At 46.3% G+C, this 13,675-nt stretch overlaps 2 non-coding genes across 2 annotated transcripts; both read left to right on the top strand.

The window, feature by feature from the left end:
- The first annotated feature begins 295 nt into the window (after positions 1 to 295).
- Positions 296 to 385, top strand: trnap-cgg (transfer RNA proline (anticodon CGG)). The gene is given in 2 exon segments: positions 296 to 331; positions 350 to 385. It is a non-coding gene; the product is annotated as a tRNA-Pro (tRNA).
- A 6,039-nt stretch (positions 386 to 6,424) lies between these two features.
- trnas-uga (transfer RNA serine (anticodon UGA)) lies at positions 6,425 to 6,507 on the top strand. The gene has a single exon. It is a non-coding gene; the product is annotated as a tRNA-Ser (tRNA).
- The last annotated feature ends 7,168 nt before the right edge of the window (positions 6,508 to 13,675 follow it).

Consider the following 13,675-nt stretch of genomic DNA (forward strand, 5'->3'; position numbering starts at 1 on the left):
GTTTAAAAAAACATTATGGGAATCATATATAGGCCTCCGAACAGTAGCCAAGACGTGGGATTAAGATTCCATGTGTCGGTATCGCAATGGAATAAAGGGAATTGCAGAGGCGGTAGAGGGGAACTTGCCAGGGTGGATTGGAGGAGGATACTAGCGGCGATGAAACCCGATGGACTGAATGATCTAATTCTGCTTTTCTCTCCTATGATCTTATGGCATCGACCTCTCCTCTCAGCTATGAAAATTGCTTTGGTCTTCCAACTTTCAATGGCTTCAGAATTTAATCCACATATGTGGCTCGTTGGTCTAGTGGTATGATTCTCGCTTCGGGTGAAAAAAGAACTGTATATGCGAGAGGTCTCGGGTTCAAATCCCGGACGAGCCCCGTTATTGGATATTATCATTGATTTGTTTCTCGATTTTTACATCGAAGCAGGGAGTCATTCGTTGTATCAAGAAAGAACAGAAAATGATTTGGAAGTAGATTTCAATGCAGATAAGTGGGAAGTTGCGCATTTCAAACCAGCGAAGTAGTTATATATGAAAGGTAGAGCGCTAGGGAGTGCGATTCAACAGCGGGACCGAGTAGTACAAGTGCATAGCTCGCTGAAGCCGTGTCATATGCAGAGATAGGCTATGGAAAAGGAATTCAGCGCGCTGGCCTTCAGTGGTCTGAGCTTTGAGTGTAGGAGTTGGGAGATTGTGTAGCTGTTACACTCTATTACTGTATGGGGAAATGCGTGTAAAATGTAAAGAGCCTTTGTTTATACAGTAAGACTATGGAAAATTCGGGGTCTGCCTGGCCATGAGCTCTGTAAGCATTGATGTGGCCGAACAAGAAACCGGCAGGCGAACTTGCAGACTAGGAGACCGTTTCGCTGAACACCTACACTCTGTCCGCCAGAGAAAGCAGGATCTCCCAGTGGCCACAAATTTTAATTCCACTTCCCATTCCCATTTTGATATGTCAATCCACGGCGTCCTCTACTGTCAAGATGAAGCCACACTCAGTTTGGAGGAACAGCACCTTATATTCCGTCTGGGTAACCTCCAACCTGATGGCATGAACATTGACTTCTCAAACTTCCGCTAATGCCCCACCTCCCCCTCGTACCCCATGCCTTATTTATTTATCTATCTACCTATCTATCTATCTATTATTCCCCGCCTTCTTTTTTACCTCTCTCTTTTTTCTCTCTGTCCCTCTCACAATCACTCCTTGCCTGCTCTCCATCTTCCTCTGGGCTACCCTTCCCCGTTCTTTCTCCCTAGGCCTCCTGTCCCATGATTCTCTCCCTTCTCCAGCTCTGTATCCCTTTTTCCAATCAACATTCCAGCTCTTAGCTCCATCCCTCCCCCTCCCGTCTTCTCCCATGATTTCGGGTCGCCCCCTCCCCCTCTAAAATCTCTTACTATCTCTTCTTTCAGTTAGTCCTAATGAAGGGTCTTGGCCCGAAACATCGACTGTACTTCTTCCTATAGATGCTGCCTGGCCTACTGCGTTCCACCAACATTTTGTGTGTGTTGCTTGAATTTCCAGCAACTGCAGAGTTTCTCGTGCTAACCTTGTAATCAATATCAGTAAGACCAAGAGAAGAACTACCAATCCTTACCGAGGGTTCAGTAGGGTGAACATACTCAGCGTCTTGGGCGTCAACATCTCAGGAGATCCATTCTGAGCCCAACATATTGATGCAGTCACGATGCAGGCGCGCTGCGTGTTCACTGAAGAGATATAGAAACAGAGAAACAGAAACATAGAAAGCCTACAGCACAATACAGGCCCTTCGGTCCACAAAGCTGTGCCAGACACGTCCCTACCTTAGAAATTATTTAGTGTTACCCATAGCCCTCTTTTTTTCTGAGCTCGATGTGCCTATCCAGGAGTCTTATAAAAGACCCTATCGTATCCACCTCCACCACTGTCGCCGGCACCTCATTCCATGCACTCACCACTCTCTACGTAAAGAACTTGCCCCTGATATCTCCTCTGTACCTACTTCCAAGCACCCTAAAACTGTGCCCTCTCGTGTTAGCCATTTCAGCCCTGAGAAAAAGTCTCTGACTATCCACACGATCAATGCCTCTCATCATCTTTATACACCTCTATCAGGTCACCTCTCATCCTCCGCCGCTCCAAGGAGAAAAGACCGAGTTCTCTGAACCTATTCTCATAAGGCATGCTCCGAAATCCAGGCAACATCGTTGTAATTCTCCTCTGCACCCTTTCTATGGTTTCCACATCCTTCCTGTGTGAGGCGACCAGAATTGAGCACAGTACTCCAAGTGGGGTCTATATAGCTGAAACATTACCTCTCGGCTCCTAAACTCAATGCACTGCATGACTTTTTAACCAGAGTCCTGCGTAGCAGCTTTGAGTATCCTATGGACTCGGGCCCCAAGATCCCTCTGATCCTCCACACTGCCAAGAGTCCTACCATTAATGCTATATTCTGCCATCATATATGAGCTACCAAAATGAACCACTTCACACTTAGCTAGGTTGAACTCCATCTGCCGTATAGACTGCTGTGAAAAAAAAAATCTTGTGAATGTGTATGGACGTACGTGGAGAGCATTGTGAGTAGTTGCATCACAGCCTGGGATAGAATCTAGGGAGTGCTGTCGGCTCAGCTTGTTCTATCCCGGGCACACACCTCGCCACCGTTGAGGACATGTTCAAAATACGGTGCCAAAAGGCGGCTGCAGGCATCATTCAGAACGTACCATCAGGCTTAGGGTGTGGGGTGGTTGGGTGTACAGGAGACTGAAAATGGACACGCAGGTTTTTAGTGAGAGCTTCTTCCCATCTGCTTGGACATTTCTCAAACATGAACGCTCCCTGACGATTCCCTTTTTCAAAATCTAGTTATTGCATTTTACTGTCATTTACAGTGACAGATAGAAAAGAAATCAAATCTTTAGAAAGAGATAACATAGTATCCGAAGATGGGAGTTATAAACAGGCCTCTAGCAGCAGAACCTGATGGGAGTTATAGTCAAGTCTTCGAACAGTCGAGTACAAGTGGTAACTGGAGATACGCAAGTCATGTAAAAGTGACAATATTATGACGAGCACCGTAGCAAGTAGCTTGGGAAAATCAAACTGCTGCTGGATCCCAGCTGAAGGAATTTGCACAATTTCTGCTCGGTGGCTTTTCGGAACACGTTATGGTTGAGCTCATTAGGGAAAAAACAATTCTGGATTGTGCTTTGTGCTCTGGTTTGACGAGAAGCGTGAGATGCCGAAATGCTAAAGAGGCAGTGATTAGAATCGGATCGAATTCACCCGGCAGTTTGAGAGCGAGAAGCTAAAAGCTGTCGTCTCGGTATTACATGCACAAATGGATCTGCAGAGGCACAAGGGAGGAGCTGGCAAAGGTGATAGATAAGATAGAGTTCACCCTGCAGTTGGAGAGATGGGAGCAAAAGTCAGATGTGTCCGTATCATAGTGGAGTAAATGGAATTACAAGGGTATAAGAGGGGAGGTGGCCAAAATTGGAAGAGGACAGTAGCAGGAATGATGGCAGATCAACAATGGCTGGTGTTTCTGGGAGCAAAGAAGAATAACTGTAAAGGGAGGATGAGGCAACCGTGGTTGATAATGACAATCAAAGGTACCATAAGAGCCAAAGTGAGGCTAGAGAATAAAGCAAGAATCAGCAGGAAGCTGGAGGAGTGGGACGCTTTCTAAAACCAAAAGAAGGCACCTAAAAAGTCATTGCGAAATATGAAGGTAAGAAGGGTGATAGAGAGACGAAAATGCCATGCGTTTTTCCAGACACGTAAAATGAGAGGCGAGAGTGCATATCAGACAACTGGACATATACAGTGGGGAGCCAGTAATGGGGGACAAAGAAAACATGAGCAGGCTGAATGATTATTTTTCGTTTGTCTGCTCTGTTGATTATACCAGCAGTACGGCAACGATTGAAATGTATCAGAGGGCATAACTGAAGGTAGGTGTTATGACTAAGGACAAGCCGCTTGAGAAGATAAAAGGTTCCGAAAATAGATGTCACCCGGAGCAGATGGACTACACCCCGGGGGTTCTGACATTGGTAGCTGAGGATATCCTGGAGGCATTTGTAGTACTCCTTCCTCTATCACTAGACTCTGGAGTAGTTCCAGAAGAGGGAAAATTGCAATTACCACTCCACACTTCAAGAAGAGTGGAAGGCAGAAGTAGGAAATTATAGGCCGGTTAGTCCGACCTCAATAGTTAGCAAGTTGTTATAGTCCATTATTATCGATCTGGCTTCTGGAAACTTGAGGGACGCGATAAAATAGGCCGATAAAACATGGTTTCCTTGACAGAAATTCTTTCATTTCAAATTCATTGGAATTTTTTGCGGAAGGAACAGGTACGATAGAAAAGTGAGAGTCAGTGAAGATTGTTTGCTTATATTTTCAGGAGGCCATTGACGACGTGCCGCACAGGGGGTTGTTAAATGTTACTACACGAAAGATACTAGCATGGGAAGAAAACGGGCATTTTCTGGTTGGCTGCCCGTGACCAGCTGTGTTCCGCAGAGTTCGGCGTTGGAACGGTTTCTTTCAAGTTATGTGCGCAAGGTGTGTCTGACGGAATTGACGGATTGTGGCCAAGTATGTGGACGATAAGAAGATAGACGTAGGGGCAGGTAGCGTTGAGGAAGCGGAGATTCTGCAGAAGGAATTGGACAGTTGAGGAAATTGAGTAAATAGTTGTGAAATGGAGTATCGTGTAGGGAAATTAATGGTCATGCGTCTTGGAAGAAGGGATAAAGCTGTCTATGAACGGGGAAAATTTTCAGAAATCAGAGGTGCAAAGGGACCTTGTGTAGTATTCGCTAACGGTTTTCTTGTAGGTTTAGTCGGTGGTAAGGAAGGCAAATGCAATATTAGCACTCATTTCAAAAGGTGTAGAATCCAAAAGCAACGACAGAATGCTGACGAACATAAAGCATTGGTCAGACGGCACTTGCAGGGTCCATAGAAGGTTCACGAGAGTGATGCCGGGAACGGGTGAGTTAACCTATGAGGGGCGTTTGATAGCTGTGTCTGTGCGCCCGGCAGGGCCATCTCATTGAAACCTAACGAATATTGAATGGCCTAGTTGGAGTGGAAGTGCGGAGGATGTTTCCTATAGTGGGGGAACCTAGGACTAGAGAGCACGGCCTCAAAGTAGAAAGATGACCGTTTAGAGCAGGGATGAGGCAGAATAACTTTAGCTAGAAGGTGTTGTCTGTAGCATTCTTCAAGTCAAGTCAAGTCACTTTTTATTGTCATTTCGACCATAACTGCTGGTATAGTACACAGTAAAAACGAGACAACGTTTTTCAGGACCATGGTGCTACATAATCAATACAAAAACTACACTGAACTACGTAAAACAACACAAAACTACATTAGACTACAGACCTACCTAGGACTGCATAAAGTGCACAAAACAGTGCAGGCACTGTAATAAATAATAAACAAGACAATATGCACAGTAGAGGGCAGTAGGTTGGTGTCAGTCCAGGCTCTGGGTATTGAAGAGTCTGATGGCTTCGGGGAAAAAGCTGTAACATAGTCTGGCCGTGAGAGCCCGAATGCTTCGTGCCTTTTACCAGATAGCAGGAGGGAGAAGAGTTTGTATAAGGGGTGCGTGGGGTCCTTCATAATGCTGTTTACGTTACGGATGCATCGTGTGGTGTAAATGTCTGTAATGGCGGGAAGAGAGACCCCGATGATCTTCTCAGCTGACCTCACTATCCGCTGCAGGGTCTTGCGATCTGAGATGGTACAATTCCCGAACCAGGCAGTGATGGAGCTGCTCAGGATGCTCTCAGTACAACCTCTATAGAATGTGGTGAGGATGGGGGGGTGGAAGATGGGTTTTTCTCAGCATACGCAGAAAGTAGAGACGCTGTTGGGTTTTCTTCGCTATGGAGCTGGTGTTGAGGGACCAGGTGAGATTCTCCACCAGGCGAACACCAAGTAATCTGGTGCTCTTAACGATCTCTACAGAGGAGTCATCGATGTTCAGCGCAGAGTGGTCACAAGTGGCCATGGAGGCCAAGTAATTGGGTGTATTTCAAGCAAAGATGAAAATGGCTTGAGTAGTAGAGACGTCAATATCTACTGGGAAAAAAAGACAGTAGAATGGGGTTGAGGGGTAAATAAATCGGCTATGGTGACATTGATACAGACGCCAATGTGAACCCTCCGATCACACGTTCTGACCTAACGGTGAAGAAATAAATCCAAAAGTAGTCCAATCATACTTCTGTATCGGAAAGATGATCCCCAGTTTTGTAACTGAAAACAGCTTGATATTCAGCCAACACACACAGCATCTATAGGAAGTACAGTCGACATTTCGGGCTGAAACCCTTCGTCAGGATATTCAGCCCTCTCTTCAGGTGTAGTGCCCGGTCGGAGCTCAGTCTTGCCAGAGCTGCGATGGCCGAGTGGTTAAGGCGTTGGACTTGAAATCCAATGGGAGATTTCCCGCGCAGGTTCGAACCCTGCTCGCAGCGCTCTCAGTACAAGCGTGGGGAATTTGAACTCTATGTATCCTCCCTATTGAGTTGGTTGATAACATTTTTATTTGTATTAAAAATCATATAAACGATGCATTTCTACAGATTATGTGGAGTTCATTTCTATTCCTACTCTGATCAATTGCTTTGAGAAAGTCAAACTCTCTCCAGATTGGAGCTTTACCCTCTCGTTAATCTAAATGAATCAAACACTCTGAACGGATCCTTCAGCGTCAACGGCTAGAAGTGGACTCCATACTTTGACTCTACGACAGACATGTCGGCTTATTCTGAACGTCCGTCTCTAACCTCAACCAATTCCTGTGTTACTGCCGTTCTAACAGAGTCTACGCAACAACATTTGCGGCTATCTTAAAGGTTTCCTTTGTTAGAGAGAGAGAGAGGCTTCCTCTGATGAAATCTCCGGTATATCTGCAGATCTGTTACAAATCCCTGCTATCAGGCGATAGAAGCGACCAGATGTCATTGACTCGAGATGCCCCGATCCCTGAGATTAGACGTTGTACAGTTTCTCCCAGAGATTCAGCCTGCCGCTGTGTAATCTGTAATCGGGTTTTTGCAATTTAAATTGCCAATCTGAATGCACATCAACCGGGGAGGCCAGCTCCATGGGTTTAAAGACTTGCTGACTTTGAAAATTTAGAAACGTTCCTTCCTGTCTGGGGGACAGATCGTTACATTTCGGTCGCCCATTATGCTTCACAATCCCTCCCTGATTTCCTTAATGTTTCAGAAATGCACTCACTAAGGGATAATGTCTGTTATCTGTCAAGTAGGGGACTGTGCACAATCCTGATTTGATAGAGACAGACATGAGTGCATAGCGGAACATCTGGAAAACTTCTGAAATGTCTGCTTTGCTACCGCTGCTACTGTGCGGTAACCGGAATCTCCGGAGCTGTAGGCCTCGAAATCCTCGGCTTTGAGTGTTTCAGCGGCCAGGGAGAGGCCGAAGGCGCACGGCAGAGGCTGGCGCTCGGGAGGCTGTATCGGAGGGGCTGGTCGGAGGCTCGAAGTTTTCGGACGGATGGGGTCGGCTGCTTCCAAGGTATCGGCAAGTTGACGGTGCCTGGAGGTTTATGGCAGGGAGTTTCTCCCTTTTGCCGCCGCTATCGGGGACTCGGGAGTCGTTCGACTCGGGGCTGTGAGACTACTTATTTATACTGTGCCTATGGACTGTTCTTCATCAAATTATGGTATTGTTTTGCATTGCTGTAGTTGTATGTTATAATTATGTGGTTTTGTCAGTGTTAGTCTTTGGTCTGTCTTGTTTTCTGTGATATCACGCAAGAGAAACATTGTATCATTTCTTAATGCATGTATGCATTTCTAAATGATAAATAAAAGAGGACTGAGTGTTCTCATAATCTAATATCCTATTTAAATTAGCTGTCTTGTAACATCCACAACCCTGAGTCGTGAGGTAGTCTATCGTATTAGGAACGTGCGGGCAGATAGTCCTGTTTAACTCAGTTTTAAACGATAATCCTTATTCTGCAGCTAATTTTCCAGGACTACACGTCTCAGACGTGGCCTTAGATCGACTGCAATTTCCATATTCTACATTGAACAATTTTAATTTCAGTCGTTCAATAGAGCACCTACACTTCGCGCGGGCAGGTGTGTGCGCGTACGCGACGTGCCCGCATTGCAGAGCGACGCACAAGTATAAATGCTCACAATGCGCGTAGGCCAGTTGCGTAGGTTACGGCGTCCAGTTGACGCACAATATAAACCAGCCAAGTCAGTGCAATTGTTCTGGGCCTCTCCAGTGCTGCGGTACAAATAATCAGAATAAAATTACCGTCACCGGTCACCGCACCAGCCTCACCCTCAGAAACCTGCATCCAAGGAATCGTTATTCGCTGGTGCCATCTTGACTGGAGCGCCTTGCCCAATCTGAGTTCCACTCAATGGCTGGATTTTGATTTGCTGAGTTCTCGTCCCGTGTCCAACAGAATGCTGAAACCAGTAACGTGTTCGTCAATAATTCCTGATCGTTCGGCGGGGGACAGTTCGATAAGCTGTGGAGATGATAACTATCCGATATTTCCACCAGTCCAATGATGGCCGGATTTCTAGATGTGAATAAACACGAGATTCTGGAGCTCCCGAAGCGGAGTTTCGACCAAAAAGCATCAACAATATCTCCCTTCGCCCCCGCCCCCCCCCCCCCGAAGTGGCGGAGCCACAGATTTTTTCCTGTTGGTGCTACAGTGGGGCTGAATTATTTAGTGATAGTGCTAAGGGATGTACCCTATGGTAATATGTATTCACAAGGCCAGACGCGTGGTGTTCAAAAGTCAGTTTCAAACATTGTGCCTACTATAAATGCCTCTGTTGATTCACAAGCAACAGCAATTGATAGATATAATATAGAAGTGAACTGCGACAGTGTCAACAGCATCAGAGACAACCCGGGCTACACAGAGCATAAACAAACAAATGAACAGAGCATCCGAACCACAGCACACAACGTGAATCACGCACCAATCCCACAATCAGCGTCAAATGCGTGTTCTTCAACTGAAAAACACAACACCAACCCACAATGTCCACTGCTATTCGCGTTACGTAGACAGACAATGCCAAAAGATACACCGTTATTAAAGACAAATGAGGCAAACAGCAGATGCAAGGCTTTACCAGGATTTGGACAATTCGAACTCTGACCATGCAATACCTCAATTAATTGGGCTACTAAATTTAAAACAAAAATCAGCAGAATCACCGCTTGGACGTCTAAGCAAACCCGGTAGGCTTAATAGCAGTAAATGTAATAGTTTAGGATTTGCAGGAAAAAGGACTATGGGATATCCACCACAAAATAATAATTATAATCAGCATTAGTCTAGGCCCAAATTTTTAAAAAATCAACTGTACTCACCACTGATGTTTTCAGAGAAGCACAGTCCGTCTGTTGTTGTGATTGGTGGCGAAAGCATCAATGATTTTCTGGATGTCAACTGCCTTGGTCACTTGGTCTAATGCAGATTAGTTTGTATAAATCCAACGCGGTAGGGTCTCATTAGAGCTATAAATTCCACTGTCTGTCCTTGCTTTTGTTTTGTTTCCAGCAGAAGCCAAACCTGACGTAGCTCTGCAGTCAGGTTCACTGCAGTCACACCATAGTATTGGGCCACTCAACAAAATTTCCCCTACTGCCACATCCATCATCCCCCCGCTGTCCTCGCTGGGCAATGCCTTGACATGCACTATAGCGTAGAGATTCAACCACTGCTCTCATACACTCACGATTTTCTTGGACAATCTTTGCATGTCCTTGGTCAAGCATATTTCCCAATCTTGAAACGTCTTGTTTTCTCAATCTGAATTCGGCCCATGCCTCCATAGCAAACTTATGAGCTGCATTTACACGGTGGGTTTTGAAAGCTGTTGTAGCTTTCCGCCAATTGCGGTAACCGATGACAGTGAAGGTAGACTCAGAATGGAACCCATATCCTCCACACAGGAAATGTCTGCATGCGAAGCAGAACGTAGTATCTTTCGTGATCGAATATTCCAGTCAGTCAAACCAGCCAGGAATAAAACTCGTTTGCTGATTGCCAAACTGTTGTGAGCAGCAAAGGGTACTTTTTCCATGCTGACCGGGGGGTGCTTCCTCAGGCTGCTGGCCAACATGGCTAACAGTATTCCCACTAGCACTGGGAGCAGCTTCATCCGCGGTCTCTTCCGAATCCCGCTCCATTCCTTGTTCCTCTACTTCGCCCTCACACTCCTTCGATGAACTGCTGTCGTCCTCATCCCCACTTACTGCTTTCTGCATGTCACTTTCAATTAAGGGGGGCTCAGGCTGAGACACCAGATTCCTCTGGATGAGGTCGTTTTCTCATTAAAAATCGATCCATTTTCACGCCGGCCAAAATAATGCACGTGCCAGCCCCACGCAAGCTTGTAAATGCACAATGTGTGTGTGTGTGTGGGGGGGGGGGGGCATCCGTTAGTCTCGCGAGACGATGGATCTGCGCCTGGATCCTGCACAATCAATCTCTCGCGTGAGTGAGTGTGAGTGACATCACCACCTTAAGTGATCTTAGATTAATTTAATTGATTACATTAGATTGTGAGGCTACGCAGTCCTCTTTTATTGTCATTTACTAATGCATGCATTAAGAAATGATATAGTATTCCTCCGGTGTGATATCACAGAAACACAGGACAGACCAAGACTGAAAAACTAACTAAAAACACATAATTGTAACATATAGTTACGGCAATGCAACAATATCATAACTGATCTGAGGATAGCAACGGTAAAACACTGACAAGGAACGAATAAGCAGAAGTGTAGAGTGGATCTGACCTTAAACCAGCACAGAGTTAATAACTTCATTGCTGCGTGGGTGCTATGGTAATTAGAGGGGCTGTTTCACTCGATCAACTAGAGAAACAAGCTGTATTCAAAACTATACACAGAAAGCAGTTGTAATTAGTATGTCAAATTTCATTTAATTTCTTAGTGGTGTTATGGTGGTGTTAGTGTAATTTCTGCTGGTGCTATAGCACCAGCAAGCACAGCTCAGCACCGCCACTGCACGCCACCCCCCCCCCCACCCCCCACAGCCCCCGTAGATTCTAGTGCCTCGTTGAGCTTCTCCTACACTGGCATAATTGATGGTGATTCAATTGACCTGTATCCAGTGACGGGCCAACGGAGGGATCATACGCTATTGGCGATTACCTCAAATTGAAAGTGAATTTCTAGCCATATACACCTCCACGTGTATCCACAACTGCGGCAGCTGCTGATAAGTAGTAAAATGTCCAAATATCCTTCGAGAAACAGCACAGTTAGAACATAAAAAATCCAATTGAGTGCAAAATGATCAAAGCAGTCATCGCATTGCTGAATACTAATGAAAATGATGTTGCCGAATGGTTATAGAATTAAACAGTTCAACCTATCCTCGCTGACGCTGATTCGAATGCAACGTTACCCGGCATGCCATGCGGCTCAAGTTTCTGAGGGAAATCTGCAAGGGCACTACTGATGGCGATTGCACCCAGATGCATCTGGTCGGACAACTGGACAATTATACTGGGGAGGCAGTAATGGAGGACAAAGAAAACATGGGCAGGCTGAATGATTATTTTGCGTCCGTCGGGTCTGTTGTTTCTACAAGCAGTACGGCAACGATTAAAATGTACCAGAGGCCATAACTGAAGGTAGGTGTTATGACTAAGGACAAGCTGCTTGTGAAAATAAAAAGTTTCGAAAATAGATGTTACCTGGAGCAGATGGACTGCACCCCGGGGTTCTGAAATTGGCAGCTGAGGAAATCCTGGAGGAATTTGTAGTACTCCTTCCTTATCACTAGACTCTGGAGTAGTTCCAGAAGAGGGAAAATTGCAATTACCACTCTACACTAAGAAGAGAGGGAGGCAGTAGTAGGAAATTATTGGCCAATTAGTCTGACCTCAATGGTAAGCAAGTTGTTATAGTCATTATCGATGTGACTTAGGGGTGCTTGGAGGGACACGATAAAATAGGCCGATAAAGCATGGATTCCTTAAGAGAAATTCTTTCCTGTCAATTTTGTTGGAATTATCAGGCAGGATAGAAAAAGGAGAACCGGTGTAGGTTGTTTGCGTTATAAGGGGGCGATGGGACCCGACCCAAATACAAGTCACAGACACTAAGATACTAGGAACAGGACTAGGTATGTCAAGAAAGCAAGGAAAGTGAGGAAGAAACGACGCTGGACAAGACACAGGTCCTGGACGAGACTAGGATACAGGGCCTGGGATAGGACTAGACTAGGAAAGCGGTACCTGGACGAGGAACTAAGTACTTGGAACCTGGATAAGGGCTCCGAGTCAGAGACTGGACAGGGACCCAGAACCTGGGTCTTGACTCGGTCTAGGACACCGGATCTAGTCGAGGACAGGACGTGGCTACAGGAATGGACGTGGAACTCCTGCACAGGCCGAGGCACGTGGACAGGACGATAACCCGAAACCTTAACTGGGTCTTTGCAGAGCTGGAACATGGAACACAGAACTTGGACCCTTCCTTGGGAACAGGACTTGGGGAGTCAGGACCACTCCTAGAGAGCATTACGTAGGGCCGGGACTCACACACAGAACATTGAGAGACAGATATCCACTCAAGATAGCGGCAAACGGCCGGACCTACCCAGCGGAGGCGTGGGCACAGAGAGACGGTTCCAAACAACGAAAGACAGTTCCTTATCTAGACACAGCAAGGTTCCAGTCTTGCTCCGGCGGTAGACCTTGACAGCGATACAGGCGAGGACTAGGGCGAGGTTGCAGGCGAGTCTTCAGGCCAAGGCATCAGGAGGAAGGTGAAGGGAAGGGTAGGAAACAATCCAACCAATGAAGCTGAACCCAGGAGCTATTTATGTAGTGTTACGAGAATACACATAAAATTAAGATGTTTGCTGGCCTGGGCTAGCATCAGTGGCATCAGCAGTTGGTCTGCCACCTGCCCTCAGGGGAAGGAGAGATAAGGAACAATGGAGCAGCGTCTGGAGATGTGTAATGAAGGGACGTGGGAGAGAGAGAGCTGTCTGGAGCGGCTCCCCCTTTGAACCCTGAACTGTTTGAAGTGGTGGACAGGCGATACCCCAGCAGGGGGATAAAAAGGGGCAGGTTCGCTAAGACAGACACACGTCACCCGAGGTAACGAGACCCTGGAAGCGGTACGCCTCTCACGAGTGGTGAGAAGTACCGGACAACGCACAGGCTGGAAAGGTACGATCAGCGGGAACCCGGTGTGTGTCCGCCCTTGCCTGGGTGCCGGGTTCACTGCAGAGGATCGACCGCATCTGGAGGAGGGGTCACAGTCGGTGACCTCAGATGACATCACCAAGCCCAAAAGTTGCTTGTGAGCCATCTCGCCGGTCTGTGAGTGAAGCCGTGTCTGAATGATCAGTTGTTCCTGTCCTCTGTCTCTCTTCCCCCACGTTGTCCATCCATGGCAACGATTACTGCGAACTGAACTACTAACTGGACTGAACTTTGAGTCACTTTTAAATTTGGTCATTTACCCCTAGACAACGATAGAGCTTGATTGATGCTGTTATTTTAATTCTGTGCACATGTGTGTTTATCATCGCTGAACTGTTGCATTTATTATCCTTTCGATTACTGTGTTGCTTGT

The sequence above is a fragment of the Mobula hypostoma genome, chromosome 31 (assembly GCF_963921235.1).
Source record: "Mobula hypostoma chromosome 31, sMobHyp1.1, whole genome shotgun sequence".
NCBI lineage: Eukaryota > Metazoa > Chordata > Chondrichthyes > Myliobatiformes > Myliobatidae > Mobula > Mobula hypostoma.